The sequence below is a fragment of the Aethalodelphis obliquidens genome, unplaced genomic scaffold (genome assembly GCF_003676395.1).
Source record: "Aethalodelphis obliquidens isolate GAN/ISIS:26980383/991018 unplaced genomic scaffold, ASM367639v1 scaffold2, whole genome shotgun sequence".
NCBI classification, from domain to species: Eukaryota; Metazoa; Chordata; class Mammalia; order Artiodactyla; family Delphinidae; genus Aethalodelphis; species Aethalodelphis obliquidens.
This window is the reverse complement of record NW_020837946.1, coordinates 57,851,928-57,868,298: the sequence shown is the minus strand read 5'-3', so window position 1 is coordinate 57,868,298 and position 16,371 is coordinate 57,851,928. Positions and strand designations below refer to the sequence as shown.

At 41.5% G+C, this 16,371-nt stretch overlaps 1 protein-coding gene and 1 long non-coding RNA gene across 3 annotated transcripts in view; one reads left to right on the top strand and one right to left on the bottom strand.

Moving 5' to 3' along the window:
- WIPF1 (WAS/WASL interacting protein family member 1) overlaps window positions 1-16,371 on the bottom strand; it is a 111,962-nt gene that overhangs the window by 63,326 nt on the left and 32,265 nt on the right. The window contains exon 1 of one of the 2 annotated variants that reach the window (XM_027127862.1): window positions 5,113-5,207. The exons of the other annotated variant lie outside the window; for it this stretch is intronic. The gene's annotated coding sequence lies outside the window, so the exon portion shown is untranslated. Of the gene's footprint in view, window positions 1-5,112; window positions 5,208-16,371 lie in introns of those variants that run through there. 2 annotated transcript variants of the gene reach the window in all.
- LOC113631472 (uncharacterized) lies at window positions 5,248-8,990 on the top strand. The gene is made up of 2 exons (XR_003437343.1): window positions 5,248-5,371; window positions 8,455-8,990. It is a non-coding gene; the product is annotated as an uncharacterized LOC113631472 (long non-coding RNA).

Genomic DNA, 16,371 nt, shown 5'->3' with positions numbered 1-16,371 from the left:
AGTTTATTCTTATTCTTTTCAAGACAAAGCTTTCTCTGTCCTTTCATCAACAAACAAATACATGTTACTGTTCTTGTCATTTCCTGATAGCTTGCTTTTTTGGGGGGGTGGGTGTGGGAGAGGAGAGGAGGGACACTAAGGCTTTTTTTGGGGGGGGGTTGAAACAGCACCAACTTTGTAACTGATGAGGAAGTGGAGGGAAATTGAAACGGTAGAGTGAAGAATCAGTCGGGCACACAGGCAATCCCTTCCCTAACCACGATGATCCTCCATTTAGAAGTAGCACCTCCAGCAAAAGCAGCCCTACCACAGCACTGTGCCCGCCTGTCCATCACATCTTCCCTACCAGTTCCTTCCTGAAAATCTGAAATCTACACAACCCCCTGGCCACAGCTCCAGAAGAGTCCCGCCTTTCTTGCTCCTTTTCCTGGGACAGCAGACCAAGTCCTCTTTGGGTCCTTACTACTCAGAAGCTAAATGCATTTTGCTTGAGGCATTCATGAAGGAAAATGATAATGGTTTCATAATCTGAGGTGAATTCAAGTCTGTGGGTTTGGAGGGAGGGTGGTATAAGAAGACATAATTACTGGATGATTCTCAGAAAGTATATTTCTTCTTGCACAGAGTCTAGTTTTAGTCAACAGAATTGAGGATAAAGCTTTCTCCTGACGTTTACATAGCTGAAAAAGTATAAATTAAAGAAGGAATAAAAAGCATTACCCCAAGCTCTTCCCTTTCTTTTCCTTCTCTTCACCTTTGTCAGTTCTCAAAAACCAAACCGCTTATAAGCTGAAAATGACTGAGATTTTGTATAGCACTCCAGAGTTAGGATAAAAATCATACTGTTGGGAAAAAAAAACCATATTATTGAAACTCATGCTCTTTCCCAAGGGTGTAGGTCACAGGAGGCAGCTGGTTCCTAGTAGATAATGTGAACATTAGAACCTGCACATACAATACTTTAAAAATCTACAGTTCCCTAAATATTTAGAATACATAAAGAACCCTTAAAACTCAACAACAAAAAACCAAATAACCTCATTAAAAAATGGGCAAGGGACTTGAACTGACATTTCTCTAAAGAAGATATACAAACAACAACAAGCATATAAAAAGATGCTCAATATCACTAATTGTTAGAAAAATGCAAATCAGAACTATATCAGCTTACATCCATCAGGATCGCTGCTATTAAAAATCCAAACAGGGCTTCCCTGGTGGCGCAAGTGGTTGAGAGTCCGCCTGCCGATGCAGGGGACACGGGTTCGTGCCCCGGTCTGGGAAGATCCCACATGCCGCAGAGCCTGCGCGTCCGGAGCCTGTGCTCCGCAACAGGAGAGGCCACAACAGTGAGAGGCCCGCACACCACAAAAAAAAAAAAACAAAAAAAACAACAACAAAAAAACCAAACAAACAGAAAACAACACGTTACTAGCTAGGTTGTGGAGCAAATGAAACCCTTGGGCAGTGTTGGTGGGAATGTAAAAGGGTGTAGCTGCTATGGAAAACAGTATATGGCAATTCCTCAAAAAATTAAAAATAGAACTACCATATGATCTACCAATACCGCTTTTGGATATATATACAGAAGAATTGAAAGCAGGGTCTCAAAGAGGTATTTGGACACCCATGTTCACAGCAGCATTAGTGACAAAAGCCAAAGGTGGAAGCAATGCAAATGTCATCCACAGATGAATGGATGAAGAAAATGTGGTCTATACGTATAATGGACTATTATTCAGCCTCAAAAAGGAAGGAGATTCTGACACACGCTATACCATGGATGAACCCTGAGGACATTATGCAAAGTGAAATAAAGTAGTCACAAGAAGACAAATACTGTATGCTTCCACTTACATGAAGTACCCAGAGTAGTCAATCTCATAGAAACAGAAAGTAGAATGTGGTTGCCAGGGGCTGGGGGAGGGCAAGTGGACAGTTGTTGTTTCATGGCTATAGAGTTTCCATTTTACAAAATGAAAAAGTTCTGGAGTTTTACAACAACGTGAATATATTTAACGCTACTGAACTACACGTTTAATAGTTAAGGTGGTAAATTTTATGTGTATTTTACCACAGTTGAAAAAACCAAATCTCTGGCTCCCAGTATGCTAGTGATGTTAACAATAACACCTCAGACACACCCAGGAACTTCTCTCTGAGAGGCCCAGAGGGCTGGCCTACAGACTCGCTGATGCCAACTCAAAAGGACGGCCGAGGATAAATTCAACTACATGGTTGCACTCATCGGAGTTTTATTTTTTATTTTATTTTTCTCCACTAACATGAATATTTTGAATATCTCACCATTACACTCCTCTGAAACTCAGGCCACCCAAACATCTGTGGATGCCGATTCTGAAGTGCTACTCTGCATTATCTGGGATTCTGGGGAAAAGAGGCCTGCCTAAATGTCAGGGTCCAGGAGACGAGGGATATGTGAAGTCAACCCCCTTCCTCTTCTTTTTTTTTTTTTTTTTTTAAATTAATATTGTAAATTGGCATTCTGGTGTATAAATCAGGTTCCTCTGTGTTTGCTTAATATGAATTAGTTCCTCAAAGTTGTTTATTAATTAATTAATTTATTTTTGCTGTGTTGGGTCTTCGTTTCTGTGAGAGGGCTTTCTCTAGTTGCGGCAAGCGGGGGCCACTCTTCATCGCGGTACGCGGGCTCCTCACTATCGCGGCCTCTCTTGTTGCGGAGCACAGGCTCCGGACGCGCAGGCTCAGCGGCCATGGTTCACGGGCCTAGTTGCTCCGCGGCATGTGGGATCTTCCCAGACCAGGGCTCGACCCCCTGTCCCCTGCCTTAGCAGGCAGATTCTCAACCACTGCGCCACCAGGGAAGCCCCCTTCCTCTTCTTATTTAGAGAATTCAGTAACATGCCCATGCAGTCCCTCCCCATAAAATTCAGCATCTTTTCTCCAGATAAAAGATGACCACTTCTCTCTTTCTACTTTTGACCTTCACACTGAACTGGCAGTACTTCCTGTCTAAGAATTACACGTGAGATTAATATTCCAGGTGTTCTCCACCATCCAACACGATCTACCACCTTCTGCCATTCTGAGACCTCTTCTTTTTGTCTTTTTTCTTTTCCGGAACCACTTCCAGATTGGGGGATCAAAGGCACTGCATAATAATGACACTTTATAAACCTTCTCTTGCATCTCAAACACAAAGGAGCACAGTGACGGTAGGAAGCTGGAGAAATGGCTGGGGAGAGAACAGATTCCCCCAGGAGAAAGGGAAACAGCTTTTGGAAGGATGCACTCCAAGAAAAAAGATGTCAGGTCCATCTGGAAAGTATTTAACAAAATAAAAAGCCCTTTTCTGCTATGAGCAGCAGATTAGCAGAATACAAAACTCCCTGATCAACAAACCTCTAGGACCAATTAAAAATCAAAACAAAACCGAAAGAAGAGCTCCTTCTAGGGATGTCCAGCCATGGCTAAGTTGTAAACCTCTTTCTGGTGCTCAGGAGAGCTCCTGGTACCACGTGCAAGAGACCTTTCCACTGCAGTGCTCCTCCATGTGTCTCCTCCAGGCATTTATTTGTGCAAAGGGCTCGAAACATCAAATAAAGTCCAATCTCCCCTCCAGCTCCGACCCCCAGTGGAAACGTGGGCTGCCTCAGTCAGAGCTAGTGCAGGGTTTCTGAAACCACTTGGGCTGAGAACTCCAACTTAGAATCCTCCCATAGTCTGTCAGCTTCCTCTCCATCTTCTTGCATAACGTGGTAGTAAAACATGAAATAAATGTGGCAATCTGAGGACATCATCAACAATGATGTTTTTCCTCTTGCCTCACAGTTTTGGTTATTTTGCAGTACTGGGACATAAACAACACACGGGTCCACTAACCCCTCACCCCACTGTCGTTCTGTTTTCCAGCACAGACACTTTGTAGTACACTTTGGAATGAAGAGAAGGAAACAAGAAGCTCCCAAACCTGGGCTCTTCTCTGCCTTTCTCTCCCTGCCTCTGTTAACACGTGAACAGCCACAGAAGAAGGCTAGTTTGTTTTCAAATGGCCCAGAAAAAAAGCTCGGCAACCTCTCTGGCTAACCTGTTTTAGTGCTTAACGAGAGCCCAAGAAGGTGGTGACTTCCTTCCTCTCACTCAGATTTGAGACACTTTCCTTTGTCATACAGGTCTGAAAGCGGCAGGCCGTTGTGTAAGAGCCTTTTACTGAACTTCTTTATTAAACTGTCCCTCGAGGACCACAGGATGAATAATCTTGGGCCCTTTAGCTGTTTCTGGGCTCTAATTTCCAATGCTTTGACCATCTCTTGGGCTCTTTTCTAGATTCCTCAAATCTTCCCTTCTAGAGGAAGAACAAGCTGAAGACACAAAGCTCTAGTGACAGACCTCATGGCTTCTATACACCCTGCACATGACAGCCCCAGGCTGTGCTCTGAAACCCTGGGGCAGGGGGAGGCAGGGGACTTCCTCATCCCACGTTCAAACTGCCCACACCCCTCTACTCCCATTTTCTGTTAATAAAAGAAGGAAAATTGCAAAAAAAAAAGAACACAGAAAGGAAGAGGGCAGAAAAAAATATATAAAAGAAAAGGGAACTTAAGAATTTATAAAGATACAAGAAATTATTTTAACAGGAAACACAAGCCAAAAGATTCGTTCTGCCAGGCAAAAAGTGCATAAAAACAGCAAACTTTTGCATGCAGCCTTGCAGCGAGTTTGTCCACACACTATTGCTGCACTTTCTACCGCCCTTTGAGCACCCAGCGTCTGCCTCCAAACACAAAATGATGTGTCCCAATGTACGCTAATAGGTAAACTCGAGGAGAGGCTTAGCTGGATTCCATGAAATAAGTAATTTAATGACCATCTGAAGGTTTGTTTTTTAGGGTACAGAAGTTCTGAATAGGGAAGCGGGAGGTTCTGAGAATTTCATTTTCATAATAATGGCTTGCTGCTGGTTCCTCTAATAACATGTGGCTACCAGCTACGCCCTGGCTCTTACATCCAAAGCCGGAGCAATTTCTCCACATTGCAAAGAGTTAAAGACGGTTTAAGGAAAGAGAACCAGTTAGGTATTTTAGAATGGCTATGAAAGATTTTTCAGGGGGAGAAAAAAAAGGCACTAACCTGTGTTGTTTTAATCCGCTGAAATGACCCAGGTTCTCAAGTTCCCCCTCTGTCTTCTGGCCAGCTTCCTGTAAGTGTGGCATGTGACATTATACTTCCTTACTGCACCTTCTCTGACTCGTTCAAGGAGCCGTCAGAGGCATGTGATAAGACCATCTCCCTGCCTGCTTCACGCTGGGGTCTGAAGAATCCTGTGTCTGAAGAAATGCTGTGTCCTCGCAGGGGTCCCCAGCTGGCTTCAGGCATCCCTAGGGCTCAGGTAAAGAGGAGAGAAGCAAAGGGGGTGGGGGGCCGGGGACAGTAGTATCCGGGCTCCTGGCTCTTCTGACTCCACAAGGAGGGAGGGGGAGAAAGGGACAGACAGAGACTCTTGGGCCCCAGGCTGCCCATCTTGGGGTAGGGGCGTCTGAGCTCACTGGGGCTTAGGCGCTGTCCTATCACCAGGACAGGCAGGCCTCGGTGCTACTGCCCTGGGAACTGCTGAGGAAGGGCGGCCGTGGTGCTGCACCCAGGGTGTCCCCAGGACGCTCTCTGGAGGGCACCAGCCCGGAGGAGCACACCCAGGGCCTGGCTCGTGGTTCTGCACCCTGCAGCGACAGGGGCCACTCACCCTGAGTTTCCGGGGACAGTCTCAAGTTCACATCCCGTCTAGCTAGTCCTGCTGACGGACTGTGTGCCCTAATTCTGGGCTCAGCAAACAAAGCCCCAGTACTCCCTGCCTCCCAGGGCTAAATAACTGGCACATACCTCCCCCCTGCTGGCCTCCAAAATATGCCAGCCTTTTGGTTTCCCCTGAAAGGGCTGACTTTGTCTTCCTGTGGGATGGTGGGGGGGTCCTGGCGGCCCGTGAGCCCTGGCCACGGGGGACCCTGATGCTGGCCTGGCAAGAGCACCTGGGAGAGGCCTGGAGCGGGGAGGCCTGGAGAAGAGCTGAGGCAGGACCAAGCGAGAAGTCCAGGGCTGCCATTCTAGCTTACTTGTCCCTGTGGTCAGTACCCGCCTCTTTCCTTTTATAATTCCTCTAGCTCTCTGGAGGTCCAACACACTGGAATTTGTGGATGTAGGAAGTGGTATGTGGGAGTAAAACGATGTCCTGGACAGAGGGGAATATTCTGCAGTTTGTGCAACTTGACTCAGTGCAGAAACCCCAACGTTGCCTCTATTTGGCTACGCTGGCACAATTCTTTTTTTAAAAAATGCTTTTAAAGGCATTTTTTAGTTGTTTTTTAGGAAGGTAACCGTAGACAAGCTCACTGTTCCACGTCTTGAAAATATTACCCTATAATTCCCTCAAAGAATTTTTCCATGTGAGTTTCTACCGAGTAAGGGAACGAACCCCGGGAGTCAGAACCCTGGAGAACACTAAAACCCTGAAGTCTCACCACATAATTACATTTCTGGCTTTGAAAACATGCATAACTGTTTTTACCATTTTGACAGTTGATGGCTGGTTTTCTGATTGAACTGTACAGTTAGATTAGCCAGTTGAGTGAGTCAAGATGGCTGAAAGCACGGCATTCGCTTTAAAATAGGAATAATGGTAGAACTTTGCCATCTTGGAAAAACAAAATACTCCATCGATGATAAATAATAATGAGTCCATTTAAATTTATTCAGAAGTGTCACATTCTGGGCTAAGCTGCCAGTTCCATTTTTTTCAGCTAAGCAGTTACATATGTTCTGCTGCAGCCATGCTCTGTGTGGAATTTTTAAAGGTCTCAACAAAAGGCCTTATAACTTCCTTTTAAACTCTAGAATCTGGCCTCCTGTCCATGAATTTTTTTTTTCTTTCTGTTTAGGCATTAAAAGAATTTTAATAGACTTTATCTTTTAGAACCGTTGTAATTATAGACAAATCAAGAAGATAGTAAGGTTCCCACACATTCTGTATCCAATCTCCCCACTATTAAAATCTTACATTTAATATGATGGATAAATAATTAAGAAACCCAATATTGACACATTATCATCAACTAAAGGCCATAGGTTATTTAGATTTCCTTAATTTTTTCCCCCAATGTCCTTCATCTGTTCCAGGATCCCATCCAGGACACCATATTACGTTTAGTCATCAAGTCTCCTTAGACTCCTCTTGGCTGTGACAGTTTCTTAGACTTTCCCTGGTTTTGATGACCTTGACAGTTCTGAGTACTGGTTAGGTATTTTGTAGAATGTCCCACAATGGGGATCTTTCTCATGATACTGGGGTGATGGGCTGTTTGGAGGAAGACCACAGAGGTAAACTGCCATTTTAATCACATCAGATCAAGCACATATACTATCAACATAATTTAATACTATTGACGTTGGCCTTGATCACCCGAGGTGGTGTTTGTCAGGTTTCTCCACTGGAAGGTTGCTCCTTACCCGCTTCCATACCATACACTTTGGAAGGAAAAGCTTGAGGGTGGAGTATCTATATAAATTATTTTGAATTCTTCTTCACGGAAGATTTATCTCTTCTCCCCATTCAACAATGTTTTCAACCGTTTATTTACATCAGTATGGCCTCATAGGTATTCATTTTATACTTTGGGTTCTAATTCAACACTATTTTACTAATTGTGTTGCTCAAATTGTTCTACCTTTGACTGGTGAGACCTCTTTCAGTTGGCTCCTGTGCTCCTTTGACATTCTCCCACCAATATTTTGTGTCTTGGTTTTTGTTTTTGAGCATTTCATTATTTTCTGGCACTAAAATATGTTCCACGCTTATCACGTATAGTACCGCCCCAACGGTCCATGGCTTATTTTGTCTTGACAAGAGAATAAAAGAAAATAAATCTATGGGCCTGAGAAAACTTAAATTTGCCTTCAGTTGTCATTAGTTCTGCCCCATGTATTAGTGAACATTTTAAAAGTTGTTTTTATAAAATTAGTCCTATCCTCTACCAGCAAGAAAACACCAAAACATCAACTGTGTGAAATTCTGCATTTCCTTAATTCCAAGATGCATGTTTGTGTTGATAGTGCTTTTTGCCTTCATATTCTAACATTTCTGGAACCAAAGTATACATTTAATACCATGTCCTTGCCCCCGCCTCCTCACCTGTCATAAAGTTGATGGCACACCTTACAGCTGATGGTGTCTTGGGAATGGAGGAAGTAGAGTAGACGATTAATTCTTGTTTGGACCGTAGACGTCATTTAACTACTTTCACTGATATTTTTCCCCCACTGAACAAATATTTTGACTAAAGTGGTTTGATGTGTAGCATCTGCAGATTTTTACCTACTCCCAGCCACATTCTAACTTTACCTCAAACCACATATGCTCATCAAGCATTAAATTCTCTTCAATTTTTTATGGGTTTACTATCTGATTCCTTTTATGTTTACCAGGTCACTTTTTCAAGATCTCAGAATCCATCATCATGCCTGAGGAGCCTAATGCCGACACTAAATGGTTGCAAGAATGATGTCTCACTCTTACACATGAGGACTAAAAGTGCTTACTGGTCAGAAGCAGATCAGGAAGGACTTCTTGGTCTCCCCCTTTCCTACCTGGGGAAGCCATCTGACTACATAATGGCAAAACTGGTCATGTCTTTCTCTGTGGCCAGGAACTCATGAACTGCCGCTGCTTTGGGAGTGTCATGCTTTATAGATTTTTTTCTTTTAATGGACAGAGACTTGTTTATCTAATCACCACGGGCATATTTCAAGACAGTCACAGATAAAATGCCCAGTCTTTTCACCCAGGCAGATAGAACTTGGGTACTCTAAACATCATTACATGTCCTACTCCTGTGTAAAATATACTAACATACTGACTGTGCCCTAACCATCTCACCAGCATCCAGAAGAGATTGGAAGAGATGCCACACTGACTTTTTTTGGCAGCCCTTACCACATGCACGGAGTTGTCCCTTGGTATCTGCAGGGGATTGGTACCAGGACCCCCCCCCCCCACAACACACACACACCAAAATCCACGGATGCTCAAGTCCCTTACAGTCAGCCCTGTGTATCCGAGGTTCCACTTCGGTGGATACAGAGGGCCCAGTGTACTTTAATTCTCACGGCAATCCTTTGAGGTGGGTACTTGTGATCCCCACTTCACAGATAAGTAGCCATGTCAGAGGAGCTAAATAACCACCCAGAGGCCCTTGATAAGTTTGAAGCCAGAGACTCAGAGCCTAATGCTTCTCTTTGCTATAGATGGTTTACCATCTATAACTCACAAACGGGCACTTTATTGAATACAGTCTTGTTCTCTAATTATTTTTTGCACATGCTTTTCACCTCAGCCAAACCTAAGTGACAGTGAGGACAGGAACAGTGTCTTTTAGCCCATTAACTCAGCTTTCCAGTCTCATTCCAGCAGCTTTCCTGTTAACTCTGAACTTTTGCCTAACTGCCAATCAAATTTTTCTTATTGGAAAAAATTCACAATTTTTCTCATAAAGGTAAATAATTTAACATCATAATTTCCCTCCCCCTACTTTGTTGTTTAATTTTGTTTTTCATTTATTAGCTTCTTAAATTCTAAGCTTATTTTCTTTTCAGTCCTTTAAATAAAAGCCTTAACTTTTTATCTAACTATATTTTTAGTACAATCCCCATAATTCAGTGCACTGTATTTTCATTGTTAATTTTAAAGTAGTCTATAGTTGCAGTAGTGATTTCCTTTTTGATCCAAGAATTATTTAAAAGGACCATATCTTAGTTTCCAAGTGCTTGGATGGAGGTAGGGGCAGGAGCCATCTTGTGTAACTTTCAATGCTATGTTATTGTTATATGTCTACTTTTTGGTTAGTTTAAGTTTCTTTGTGGTGTAGTATTTCATCAATTTTTGAAAATGATCCATGGTCTTTTAAAAAAGCTGTGTATACTTCCTATTTGTTGAGTTAGGTTAATAATAATAACTATGTTATTCAAATCTTCTGTTCCTACTTAATTTTATTTACTTGATAAAATTCTGAAAGTATTTTGTTAAAGTCTCCCACTATGATTATGGAAAAGTTTATTTATGCTTTAAATTTTTTAATTTATTTTTATTTGCATTATTTTGCTTGTATTTTTAACAAATTTTAATTTAATTCAGTGCTAAATGTTCAGTACATAAAGTTTCATTGTTATTGAATCTTGTTTGATTTATATCTATTCTTTTATGTCTCGTTCAATATTTCTTTTTACATTGAATCCCACACTTTTTAGAATTAATATTACTATCCCTATTTTTGTTTTGTTAGTTAGACTTCATCAACCTATCCCTTTATTTTCTGCCTTTCTGTGTAATTTTGGTATACAAAGATTCCTAAAGACAGCATTTAGCTGGATTATCTTTTTAATCAATCTGAGAGTCACTGATTTTAACATAGGAATTTAACCTAGTCACATTTATTGTTATATGTTTATCTTATGCTTGCTATTTTATCATATGGTTTTCTTCTTACTTTTTTTCCCTCTTTTCTTGACCTTTGCTGATAGACTATGGTTTCTATTATTGTAGCACCCCTAGCTCTGTGTGTGTGTTTTAATATCTAATGGTTTAGAAATCCTACCTATATTTTTTTCTAAAGATCAAATACATGTGACCTTTCTTGGTGAACATCAGATAACTGCATAGTAGGACCCTGTTAATTGGTAAGGTCAGTCCATTGCTTTGGGAAATTTAATGGTAGATTCATGTCAGTAGCAATAATAGATTTTGTGTATATATGGGAATGACACTAAATAGGTATTAGAAACCCTTCTAAAAGAGTATGTGACCAGATCTCCATTCACTTCCCTTCTCCCTTCCTACAACAAGGACTGGCTACTACAGCTTTCACAAATCTTGTGGATGAGTGTGGGGTAGAGGGGCAGTCAAGAACCTAGTGGTTGGGATACAGCCAGGAACATCTTAAGGAATGCTTCTGCAAATTCTGGACTCTGAGATATACATGCACTTTGGAGATCTGTAGAAGTATCTGTAGAAGGGAGGCTGTCAGGGTGAGTTTCCTGCTACTTCACTTCCAGTCTCTAGAAGTCACCATCAGCTGAGAAATCTAATCTAGAATTAGCTAAGAGTGCAACAGTAAGACCACAAGAATGTAAACATACCCTCTAAAGAGGTGAAGAATCCAAATGAGAAAATAAATGTTGCTAGACCTGCTTAGGAGGCTAGAATTCTGAGTTTCTTAATGTCTAGTTAAGAAAGCTCAGTAATCAACAAGAATCCACCTTTTTTTCCCCCTAAAAATGAGGTGGTTTCCACTTTTTTAAAACTTTGATATAGGTGCAGGGGTGATGGAGAAAATTCTGGCCATAAATACCTATGTATGTGTATTCTTTGTATGTGTTTCTATAAGTGCATGTGTTTGAATAAAGGTTAACATTAAAATTCCATATTTAATTTTTCATGGAGAATCCCAGTGGGAGGGAGGGAAGAGGGATAAAGGTGAAGCAACTGTTTGAAGACCTGCCATTAACTCTCAATTTACTGGACTGAGATCCTGGTTTGGATCACAAAGAAGAAGTGATTAAATACATTAAAAGAGTGTTTCTGTTCTAACATATTTTAAAAATTAATTTAGCCACATAAAATTTTATGAAGTAAATCCTTTTTTAAGCATTCTCATAATACAAAAGGGGAGACTAAGGGATTCCAAGAGTTGAAGGGATTTGTTCAAACAAGTAAATAAGTAATAGAACTGGGATTTAAACCCAAAGCTTCTGACTACAAGTCCAGTGTCATTTCCAACATATACCAAAACTTCTGTTTCAGAGAAAGCTAAACCCATGCACACCACATGCATGTTTTGCAGAGAGAAATTGCAGCAAGGCACACCCTTGGCAGTCAGTGCTTCACCATGTAGGTCAAACAGTCCAGCCGGACCCCAGAGCAATTGTTTCTACACTGACCCTCAGGGGTTTTGGGAGCATTATGTCATGCCAAAGGCTTTCCTCATTAGCAGTCATGCAAAAAGACACCATGCACCACATTTCTGAGCACTTGGAACAGCTAAAAAGAAGATGAAAAGTCAAGAAAGTTCTCTTGATGATGCACCGCACTCTGGTACATTTGACTATGCCATTGTAATGTAATCTAAGCCAGAATCATCAAGCACTCTGGCCAGCTGTCTTTAAAGCCAGAGCCCTACCTGACAGAGTCATTCTTTGGCATACTACGGGACCTGAGGCCAACAACCAAACTGGCTGTTTCCAATTTCACACAGCTTAATTCCAAATAACTAGGCCCCTCACTCATCTTTGCTGTTGATCAAAACATTGAAAGCATATGGCAAATGCCCTTGTTCAAAAAAAGACTGGCTAGGGGCACACAGAAAGCCTTGACATTCACCCAGCATGAGTTTTAAGAAGGCTCATAAACACAGAACTCCAGAGGTTGCAGACAGTATTGAGAACCAAGACCCTCTCACATATTTCTTGCTCCTTTCTTTTAGGCTGAACAGAGAAAAGAAGAATATAAGGCAATCTTACAATTCAGAAGTGAACCAAGGTTACTGGGAGAGATCATGAGTGGGTATTGCGCAGATCTGTAGCCCTGATTCAGGATTTGTGTTTTTCTCACACGTATACATAACATGGGACCAAGAGAACAGCTAACTAATTGCCTGTTTTCACAATCTTCCTACTCAGATGCATCCCTCCCTTCCACATTGAAGAGCACATAGAATACGGTAGAATGGGTAAACAAGCCCATGTCGTTCCTAAAAGGAAGGATTCTGGAATCAAACTACCTGGGTTCAAATCCCAGATCCATCACTTACTAATTGCAGTGAATTACTTTATTCTTTAGGTCCCAGTTTACTCATCTGTGACATGCAGATAAGCTTCTGAGTATTGAGTGTGACGCTGCATTCAAAGAGCTTAGCCAGTGCAGTGCATAAACGGTGGCTCCTGTTACTGTTAGTAGGTGGAAATTTTATTAGGAAATTCTACATTAGAATTTCTTACAAGAAATGCAATCAGGGACTTCCCTGGTGGCATAGCGGTTAAGAATCCACCTGCCAGTGCAGGGGACACGGGTTCGAGCCCTGATCCGGGAAGATCCCACATGCCATGGAGCAACTAAGCCCGCGTGCCACAACTACTGAAGCCTGCACGCCTAGAGCCCGTGCTCCACAGCAAGAGAAGCCACCGCGATGAGAAGCCCACGCACCGCAACGAAGAGTAGCCCCTGCTCGCGGCAACTAGAGGAAGCCCGCAAGCGGCAACGAAGACCCAATGCAGCCAAAAATAAATAAACAAATAAATAAATTTATTAAAAAAGAAAAAGAAATGCAATCAGAGTGAGGCAATGGGCTTTACTTCTGAGGGTGCTGGGTAAACAGGAAATAAAAAATATTCAGAAATCAGAGGCAGTGGAGCTACAGGTCCTCCAGTCATTCTAGAGAGGCACAGTCCATCCAGGAAGTAGAACAGGAAATCCATCTGCATACTCTAACTTTGGAAGTGGTGTAGCATTTATGCTTCTAAATTTGGAAGAGATGGATGTATTTGTGTCTGATCAAAAAATTAGGAGGAAAATGGTTTGTGAATTATATCTCCATTAATTTTTTTTGAATGATGAAGGGTTGCATAGCCAGTGAAAAACTATGTGGATGAGTTAGAGAGGTTTAGCAGTGGCCATGAGTGTAGGGAGAGGAACAGATGGCTACACAGAATTTTGGAGAAATTGTTTATGTGGTGCAAACTGTAACAGCTTTAAGCCATGCCTTTTAGAAAACCTTAGATGAAAGAGATACATTACTCTTCAAGGCTTTCTGGCTTTCTGATGTTTTCTTTGAATGAGACTCCAGGCAGGATCTGGACCATGTGGGGCCTCTAGATTTATTCAGGTTACAATTAGAGTGTGGGTCACATCCAGCTGAGCAACATCAAACCCAACCACATGTGTTTATCACGTATTTTCTGGATTATGATTTGGATTTTGAAGTGGCTGTAGACAGGCTGAATTACACGATTCTATAAATGAGATAAACTTTCAAAAGATAAACATCTCTCAAGATTTTATTAATTACTCACAGTCATTCTGAATGAGTAACAATATATTTTATATATGATTACCTATTATTTTCTTTGCCTAGAAATAAAGTTGGTGCTCTGAGAGGTACCTAAAATAAAACAAGGTGCTATGTGCTAAATTACTGTTGCACATCTCTCAATGATATACTTACTGTACTAAAAGCAACATAGCAGCTACTAACTTCCAAGGACAAACGTACACACAAAAATGATCAAACATCTCTGCATCTAATAAGATAAGTGTACTTATTTAAATATGTTTCCTGAACATTTTACATAAACTGCATTTTAACCTCAGGGGCACTGTGGATCATTAATAACACTGTTGGAAGTATAGGCAGAATAGGAGTTAATGGAATATTATGATGAACTGTTTTAATAAATTATACTTCCCTTTTTACTGGAAAATGAACACCATGAACTGTAATATTCATCAAAATACGTTGACGTTTTTAGTAACTAGACTTCGTAAGTGTAAAGCCTTCTTAAACAATAAGGAATATGCAGGGGGAAGATAAGCTGTAACAAGTAGTGTCCTACTAAGTGTACAACTAAATGTATAAATTCGGGTTAAAAATAATTCATTTAGCTTGATTAAAGACAAGGATTTAGGGTTACAAAAACAAAAACAAATAAAGCAAAGCAACACCAACACAACCCTGGGTTGTCATTAATGATAAACTGTCTTGCAATCCAATTTGCTATCCAAATTGTAAAGAAAAAAAATCTAGGAACCCACGACCAAACTGTGCTAACGGTGCACAGACACATCTTAGGATTATGTTTCTCATTTGTGCAGTTGCAATAACAGGCATATTTTACTTACAGAAATCCAACTCTTTATGCTTGAAGGAAAAAGAGAGAAAAAACAATATACACAGTGACAGCCATTTCACTCACCATTCCGTGCAATGAGTGCGCCCCGAGTCTCCTGAGATGAGGGATGTGAATCTGTGGTTGTCACGGGCATGCCACACTGGGTATAATGCCCATCTTCAAAAACACATATTTTTCACATGCCAGGGCTCATAAATGGCAACCAGCCAGTTCATGTCAACCAAGGAGACAGTGATCAAGAGTAATTCCGAATAGAGTAAATTGCTACCTTAGCCACAACTGTAAACGTCACTGAACTGCACTGGACCAGATACTTCTTTATCTCAACGTGGTTCCCCATCCTGACAACGGCAGCTCAGAAGCTCTGCTGCTGCAGTGACTCCAAGGCTCGGTTATAAACCACCGTTCCTTCTGGACAGTCCCTCCCTCACGTTCTCCTTATGCCAAGCTGATGAAGGAAAGATTTGAGACGGATTTTAAAAAACCAACAACAACCTTTTACTGTTGTCCTGTACCTGTGATAGTTTCATGTCTCTCGAAAGGAGACGGGAAGTTTGGAACATTACTGGCCCTTTTAAAGGAAAAGAGGAGGCATACCCAGAGGTGAGTGACTGTCCTAACACATGACAATGTGCTAATGACATGCTCCCCACCGCAGTCTGCTTTATCAGCCCTTACAAAAAGTCTGGAACAATATGTAGCGAAACAAAGAAATTACTTTCCATCTCTCAGTACATCTCTGAAGTAAAGAGTGAAACTTAAGGCAATAAGCACCTCAAGAGAGAGGTGTTCTGTCTCCTGTGATGCCAATCTTGGCCTTGGTCAAAGGTCAGCCCCTTCCTCCCTCCCTCCCTCCCTTCCTTCCTTCTTCCTCTCAACCCTCTCAGTAGAGTCTCACCCCCTCACTCCACTGGACCAGTCATCCCCTAGACCACTCCTTACCAGCCCATCTGGAGGTTAGGGGAAAGAAAGGGGCTTGGCACCTTGCAGGTGTTTACTGAATGAATGAACGATCACTGCCTCCCCAAAACAAAGAACAGAGGAATTCCTCATTCTCAAATCCACAGTCCAGTTTACCAGTTTTATAAACGGTCCACTCTGTGTATGCACAAAGTATAAAAGCTTGAAAATGAAAAATGCTGATTCCAATTCTAAGTTAACCTGCCTAGTAATTTATAGATCTTAAGGTGAAACTGGATATAAAATTCCCTTTGTCCCTCCTTCTAAAATCTCCTGTACTAGTGTTTCTTGGACCTTCTACTTTCACTGAATCATAATACCATCTCGACTGCTCTCCTTAGCAGTCAAAAAAAAAAAAAGAAATCTCCTAGCTTTTCGGTTTTCTTTCTAGGATTAAACATAAATAGTACACCTCCTGACAGTATTTTTAACAGAGTGGTGTCCAAACAAGATACAAAGTCTTTGACAAATAGAAAGCAACCAATC